This window comes from Chanodichthys erythropterus, chromosome 2 (assembly GCF_024489055.1).
Source record: "Chanodichthys erythropterus isolate Z2021 chromosome 2, ASM2448905v1, whole genome shotgun sequence".
In the NCBI taxonomy this organism is placed as follows: domain Eukaryota; kingdom Metazoa; phylum Chordata; class Actinopteri; order Cypriniformes; family Xenocyprididae; genus Chanodichthys; species Chanodichthys erythropterus.
In genome coordinates, this window is record NC_090222.1 from 15,851,732 (window position 1) to 15,860,129 (window position 8,398).

Consider the following 8,398-nt stretch of genomic DNA (forward strand, 5'->3'; position numbering starts at 1 on the left):
CTGTTCATTGTTAGATCATGTTGTAGCTCAGATCCATTAAATAATATTATTAGGTTTGTTAATATTTGATTTGAATAATGTATAAATAAAAATTAAAATGTAAAATGTACAAATTGTAGTAAATTAAATTAATTACTAATACATACTTTAATATTTTCATTGTTAGTTCATGTTAACTACTAATATATTTAACTAATGTTAACAAATGAGGCCTATTGTAAAGTGTTACCAAAGCAATTCCACGCAAATGTCAACTTTACCATGAAAAAAAAAAGTTTTAACCAAAAGAACAAAACCCTTTTTAAATTGTCCATTTAGGTCTGTAATATACTGTAATAATGTGCTCTAACAGAAATTTTAAGAAAATTGCCTTGTTTATCCACATGCAGAATGAACTTTTCATTTTTCTTTTCGTTTTTAATTATTTCCTTTAAAAGAAGACATTTCGAGCTTTCTATAGATATTTTTCTCTGTCTGTGAGGCAAGCAGCCTATATGCTGAGTTTCGGTTAATTTAGCATATAAGACGCGCTTCAGATCAAGTGATCGCGCCCGCGCATCCATATTTGCTGCTTATTCATTAAATCAAGGCAGTTGGTTGATGAAACATTGATTAAAATTAAGATACAATTTTTACAAAACGAAATTCACTTTAAAGAAGGCTTTCTACAAAACAAAACTTAATGAAGCGATCAAAATCATGTCTGACCTACTCCAGGTCTCCAGATGTAATGCGCATCTTATTCTATCTTAGTCATGCTGTTCACTTGTCTTAATCAAATAGATTAAATTAAAAATAAATATTATAATATGGTTATTTAAACATAAATATGAAATTACATATGTTTTCTTTAATGGCTACAAAAGTACAGTAGTACAGAGAGATTTCATGTCTTGATCAAGAGCGGATCAAGCATGTTGTGTCAAGCAGTGTGTACCATGACAGGGTTGTCTGAAGATGATATTTTACAGCGGATCGCCCAAGAGCTACAGTTATCAGGTTAAAAAATTAATTATGCTTCTATTAATTAAGCTATCCGACTCGACTCATGATCCACTCTTGATCACGACATGACATTTCTCTGTACTACTGTACTTTGGTAGCCATTAAAAAAACCTATTTAATTTCTTATTTATGTTTAAATATGCCTATTATAATGTTATTTATTTTTTAATTTCATCATAAGATGCGCAATACATCTGGAGACTTGGGGCTCTATTTTAACGATCTAAACGCAAAGTGTAAAGCGCACGGCGCGTGTCCAAATCCACTTTTGCTATTTTAAAGACGGAAAAACGGTCCGTGCGCCGGGGTGCATTTTTGAAATGGGTTGTCCCTAGTCTCTTAATGAGTAATGGGCGTAACGTTCAATAAACCAATCAGAGTGTCATCTCCCATTCTCTTTAAGAGCGAGATGCGCTCGAGCCATGGCGGATTGCTATTTACATGGCGGAATTTGTTGGCGGAAAAGCTGGAAAAGCCACATACAGCCACCCCAGACCTAACGCCAGCGGAGGACTTCTCCTTTATTATGCCTCCTCCGTCTTTCGATTCTTTGGCCGAGCAGGTACTCCATTTGGCTGAACAATTCGAAAATACGTAACATTATAAAATACACTGACTTATTAAACACAACGATTCAACTGAGGAGTTCAACGAGTGATGTTTTGCTGAAATTACCTGTTAAGTGCCCAGTCAATCTTTCAGTCGTCTGCGTTGGATGTAGGCTTTCAAATAGCTCCGCACGATGAGTCAGTTAATATATATGTGTGTGTATTGGCACGATTGTTCAATTAATTAGCCAATTTCGTTCATCATTATAACCATTAGGCTGAATTGAAAATAGGTAGCCTAATTCTAATACACGCAATGATTCATCATTACATTTTTATATTTATTTAGCCTACACAATAATATTATTTTACACTGTAATCCTTTTGTTTTTAATATTTTGGCATGTTTGTGTGATGCGCATCCCTGTGTGTAATAAGCAAAGTTAACGCGCCCAGAGGCGCAGTTTCTACCAACGCGCTCGAGAAGGGTATTCCTGCACAACCGGAGGCTGCAGTTTCAGGACCGCATTTCTAGGACCGCGGTTCTAGGACCCTAGTTTTTCGTGACAGCGCCACCTACCGTACTGGATCAACACTAATTAAAGATGAACAATGTGGACAGCAATCAGACGGTGAGTACCGATATTTAATTAAGTTTTATTTGATAACGTTTAAACGGTGAGAAGTTTACATATTGGCTTAATATTCGTTGTTTTACCATATTTAAGTATAAAATATATATAATATATATTCCAGTTGAATATGTTAAACAAATGTTTCTTATTTCTCTCTCTCTGTCTCTCTCTGTCTCTCGCTCTATCTTTCTCTAGAGTTGAAGCCTACAGCCATTCTATCCATGCAGCAACTGATGGAAAAGGGGTTCGCTTTGGTGCTGTTGTCGCAAAAATTACATACATATAAATAAACAAACAAATATTCTTGAATCATTCTTGTGTCTTGTCTTGCCTCTCAACAACCGTTAAAATATCGGCTGTAATTTAGTGACTGCATACGCTGATTCCAACTTTAACTTACTTGATAATGAGCTAATTCACTTTAAGGAGGTTAATCAATATACTGTATAATTCAAGAGACTAAGACTTAAAGTTCTCCATTTTTTACAATTGTTTTAAAATTGATATACAATTTTCATTTATATTTTGTGTAAATTCATGTTTAAATTTAAAATTGTGACTCAAAGCACACTAGTAATTAACCTCTCTGAAACTGCAGCCATCGCTATATCATCCAGTACGGTAGGTGGCGGTGTCACAAAAACTAGGGTCCTAGAACTGCGGACCTAGATCTGCGGTCCTGAAACTGCAGCCTCCGGTTGTGCAGGAACATACTAACAAAAAAACAAAAAAAATATTGCGCCATTGACTTTAGACTTTAGACCAGGTTTGAGTTGGTGTATGGCGCAGTCTATTTTCAGCTCCCTAAAATAGCAATGCGCCTGAACACACCTCTTTTTTAGACCAGCACGCCCATGGGCGCACTAACTGGCGCAAATGCATTTACTAATTTAAGGACATGGCGCTGAACGGGAAAACGCGAATGGCGCCGGACGCAAACTAGCAAACACACTTGCGCTGCGGCTTGCGTCGCATTGCGCCGAGTGTATTATAGGGCCTATGGAGGGGGTCAGACATGATTTTGATCGCTTCATTAAGTTTTGTTTTGTGGAAAGCCTTTCTTTAAAGTGAATTTCGTTTTGTAAAAAATGAATCTTAATTTTAACCAATGTTTCATCAACAAATTGCCTGTATTTAATAAATAAGAAGCAAATATATTCATGGATGCGCGGGCGCGATCACTTGATCTGGGCTGGGTTTCCCAATAACGATGTATCTTAGCTCTTAAGAGCGCTTTCTAAGTGCGAGGTTACGAACGCTCGCTGCAATTCCACGTGCGTTTCCCAAAAATGCCCTTAACATGAACGCGCGAGAACGCGCTCTACGTGCTACTTAAGAGTCGCTGTCCGTTTCTCAAGTGCTGAATATTACCTTATAAAATCGTATCCTTTAACGTTTAACCTAATAATCGTCACCTGATGTGGTTTAAAATAAATAAATAAATAAAGATACCTTTCAAAAAGATTAAATTAATGTTCTTCTGGAGGAGGTAGAGCTAAACAAAGATGTAATTTTCAGACGATTTCTTTAAGCTATATATATATATATATATATATATATATATATATATATGTGTGAAGACTTCAGATGCAAAAGCCTATAAGTGCCGTCTGAAATGTTCTTCTAAAATTAGCATTTTTATCAAGCTTGTATGTTTAGGTTCAGTAATTTCACTTTAATGGCAATTAATAGGTCATTTTCTTTTCCATTAATGTGAAATAACTGAACATAAACATAGGCCTACAAGCTTGATAAAACTGTTCATTTTATAAGAAAATTTCAGATGGCACTTAGAGGCTTTTGCATCTGAAGTCTTCATATATATACACACACAGTCAAACTACAATTTATTCAGACACCTTGAACATTTCATTCATTATTACAGATTATTCACTATAGTTTTTTTTTTTTTTTTTTTTTTTAATGGTAGTAAAATGACAAGATCTCAAATAACACTTTAGCAAAACATGGTCAGGTCAAAGTGTCTGAATAATTTTTGGTTCCAAATTTGTATCAATTTTACTGGTAGTCCACTGTATGAAGAATTTTTGGGCATAACATGTCACAGTTTACTTTATTTTGTCATTCTCACTTACATAAATTAACTATAGTGTCTATATTTAACTTAAATTAATTATAGTTTATATATATATATATATATATATATATATATATATATATATATATATATATATATATGTGTGTGTATATGTGTGTGTGTGTGTGTGTGTGTGAAATCAATCAAACTGTGATTCAGTGTTTTTGAAGTTAATATCTAAACTTGTTTATGTTTTAAAATTTAGTTTATAGTTGAAAAAAGTCAGTCACTTCAGATGGAAGAACTCCTGTAGTATTTCATAGAGCTTTAGGCCATGGGTGGTAGGCCTTATAAAGCCTATATAAAGGGTATATAGGGTGACAGTAGTACAAATTATGTACTTCATCTAGCCAATTTCTACAGGTGTACAGACAATTTTTTTATTGCAGACATGTTTTATCAGCACTATTTATGACATCATGTGTATTTTTATTTTTTTATTTTCTTCCGTTTTCTTTTCATATTAAACAACAAAGAGGATTTAAGAGGAATACAGTCAAAACCTTAGCTATGTTATACACATTGCACTTGAATAAAGGTGAAATCTGCCGGTTGTCCTGTAGGTGACCTCATAACTCTGTCTTCTTACGATGCACTTAGGGCTTAACGATTACTCCTGAGCACTCGTAGATCTACGATCATTTTCAAGTGCAACTTAAGTTACGATGCTTTTGGGACAGACCTTAATATTAAGATCACTCGTACGATCGTTTTTACGATCAACTTAGGCTTACGATGCTTTTGGGAAACGCAGCCCTGGAGCGCGTCTTATAGGCTAAATGAACCGAAACTCAGCTTCCCTTTCGATACTTCACTCGTACTGCGTATGGGGAAAGGTCTCCCTTTTTCCCCGCTGCTGAAGCCTTTTTCAATAACGCAGTGTAACTGCACCGTCATTGGTTCACTCATAGACAAGTTGTTGAACCAATGGCGGCGCGGCATAGCTGCGCGGCCTATGGCGACAAAGCGCGCGAATATTCCCGCCGAAATGGGCGCCGAGCCGCCGCCTCCCGCTTCCCGCTTCCCGCTTCCGGCCGCTTCCTGTGTGTCCCCTGCCGCCATCCGGCGCGCCGCCTGAGAGCTTCATCCGCGGCTTAAACGGCGCTCTAAAAGAGCGATTTTCAGCGGTTTTCACCGCTCTAAGAGCTTCCGCGGCCCTCGCCGCTCTAAAAGAGCCACCCAATTGCCGTTTTCACAGCAGCGGCGTCTCACGATGACCCGCCACTCATGTGGTACTTGCAGGGCCCCCCTGCACGACGACGATGGACACAGCGAGTGTGTTGCTTGCCTGGGCAAGCCCCACGCAGACGGCGCGCTCGCTGGAGACTCATGCCCGCACTGCGAGTGTATGAGTCTCGCTTCCCTTCGCTCGCGGGTCGTCTTCTTCACTGAGGGCGATCTCGCCGCTCGCGCCCTCCCGTCTCCTTCCTCCCGCGAGCCGGTGAGGAAAAGACGGCGGGGTAGAGCGACTCAGCGCCAGGAGTTGAGCGAGCTCACGCCGGCCCAGCCCCCGCGTGCCTCGCCGTCTCCTCCCAGGGAACTCTCTCCCGTTCTGTTCTCTCGCCCTGAGCAGCGTCCCTCCACAGAAGCGAGTGACCTCGTCTCATTCGGGGGAACAGACGACGAACAAGACGACTCCATGTCTCTTGCGGCTTCCGAAGCGGAAGGTTGGGCTGGCGAGCCGGAAGACCCCGCTCCACCGCCTCCCTTGGAACCCATCGAGCATGGCCAGGGCATGGATGCCGAGCTCTTCCGCATCCTGTCTAGGGCCGTTGAAGAGCTGGACCTCGAGTGGGCCCCTCCAGAGGAGCCGTCTCGCAGCCGCCTGGACAAATGGTTTCTGCCAGGCCGCCGCCAAGCACCTCGCCAGCGTTCAGCGCCCTTCTTTCCTGAGGTCCACGAAGAGCTGACGAAGTCGTGGCGCGCTCCTTACTCTGCCCGCCTCCACACTACGCACCGTCGACGGCGCCGAGGAGAAGGGATACGAGCGCTTGCCACCCCTAGATGAAACGGTGGCTGCTCACCTCTGTCCTCCCGCGGCTGTGGGTTGGAAGACGAAGAGGGCCCTTCCTTCCAAGCCCTGTCGGACCACCTCTACTCTGGCTGGACGGGCTTCCACCTCGGCGGGCCAAGCTGCCTCTGCGCTCCACACCATGGCCATATTTCAAGTATTCCAGGCCAAACTCCTCCGCTCTCTAGATGAGTCTGGAATCGACGCGCCAGCCTTCAAAGATCTCCGCAGCGCCACGGATCTTGCCCTGCGAGCTACGAAGGCTGCGGCCCAGGCCATCGGTCGTTCCATGGCTAGCCTGGTCGTGTTGGAGCGCCACCTGTGGCTCAACCTAACGGAGATCAAAGACCTAGACAAGACGGCCTTCTTATACGCCCCGGTCTCGCCTTCCGGTCTCTTCGGGCCTGCAGTGGATGGCTTCACTGAGCGCTTTACTGCCGTGCAGAAATCGTCTCAGGCTATGAGGCATTTCTTGCGTAAGCGCTCCAGCTCCGCTTCTGCGTCTAGCCGCCCCAGGACTGCGCCGGCTCAGCAGAACAATCCAGCCCCACCTGAAAAACAGGCAGCGCCGCCCCAGGAGCATCGCCAGCGCTCGCGCCCTGCGAAGCGCCCTCCCTTCCCGAGGCGCCAGGGACCCCGGCCCAGGATTGTGCTGGACCTGGTGCCTGCGAAGTCGTCCTGATTCGTCGGACAGGAAGAGGATGGGGGACCGTCCCGTTACGACCGGACCACCCCAAAAGCTCCCCACGAGTAATTTCCCCTCCGCCTCGTTTATTTCCGGGCGTGGGAAACATACTCCAAGTGACAGCTGGGCCCACACCTGTTGCGCCCACTCCAAACGCCGTTTCACGGCGAACAAATTTTTACTTCATCACAAAAAGAGCAAATTTCCTCTTCCACCCCTCGTGGTGTACGACCCTCTCAACGGCGGTCTGTCACCCAACATTATTCAACCCCTAGCCACTCGGGCCGAGGCCTGGCAGGCCATCCCCGATGTGTCAGAATGGGTCATGGGGATTGTAAACCAGGGCTACTCGCTCCAGTTTGCACGACGGCCCCCCCGCTTCGCCGGGGTGCTTCAAACGTCGGTCAATCCGGACGACGCTCATGTCCTCCGGGCCGAAGTCATGTCGTTGCTGGAAAAAGGAGCTGTGGAAACGGTTCCTCCGTCAGAGAGCGAGACAGGCTTTTACAGCCGCTACTTTCTGGTCCCCAAAAAGGATGGCGGTCTCAGACCCATCCTAGACCTCAGGCTTTTGAATCACTCCCTCATGAGACGGAAGTTCAAAATGCTGACGCTGAAGCAGATCCTCGCGCACATTTGCCCCGAGGACTGGTTCTGCTCGCTGGACCTGAAGGATGCGTATTTTCACATCCAGATAGCACCCCGTCACAGACGATTCTTGAGATTCGCTTACGAAGGGGTGGCATACCAATATACGGTCCTGCCCTTCGGGCTGTCTCTGGCTCCCCGCACTTTCACCAAGTGCATGGACGCGGCGCTTTCCCCTCTGAGACAGATGGGAATCCGGGTTCTGAATTATCTCGACGACTGGCTCATCTTAGCCCGTTCGCGAGTCGAGCTGGAACGCCACAGATCCATGCTCCTCAGCCATCTTCAATGCCTGGGTCTCAGGGTCAACTTAGCCAAGAGCTCGCTTTGCCCCACTCAACGAATCTCGTTTCTGGGAGCAGTTTTCGACTCTGTCCGTATGACGGCAGTAGTCTCGCCAGAGCGCGCCCTGGCAATTCAGCAGCTCACGGCATCTGTCACGAACAAAGCCTATCTCCCTCTGAAGTTTTTCCAGAGGCTGCTAGGGCTGATGGCTTCCGCCTCCCCGGTGCTGCAGCTAGGCCTTCTTCGGATGCGGCCTCTTCAGTACTGGTTGAAGTTCCGGGTTCCTCCCAGCGCATGGCGACACGGCCGCCTATGTCTCAAGGTCAATCGGGCCTGTCTTCTAGCCCTGAAACCTTGGATGGATCCAGTATGGTTCCAGCGCGGAGTCCCTTTACGGGCGGTCTCACGGAGGACGGTGCTCTCAACAGACGCCTCCAACTTGGGCTGGGGCGCTGTGTGCGAGGGCAGACCGGCCTTCGGCTC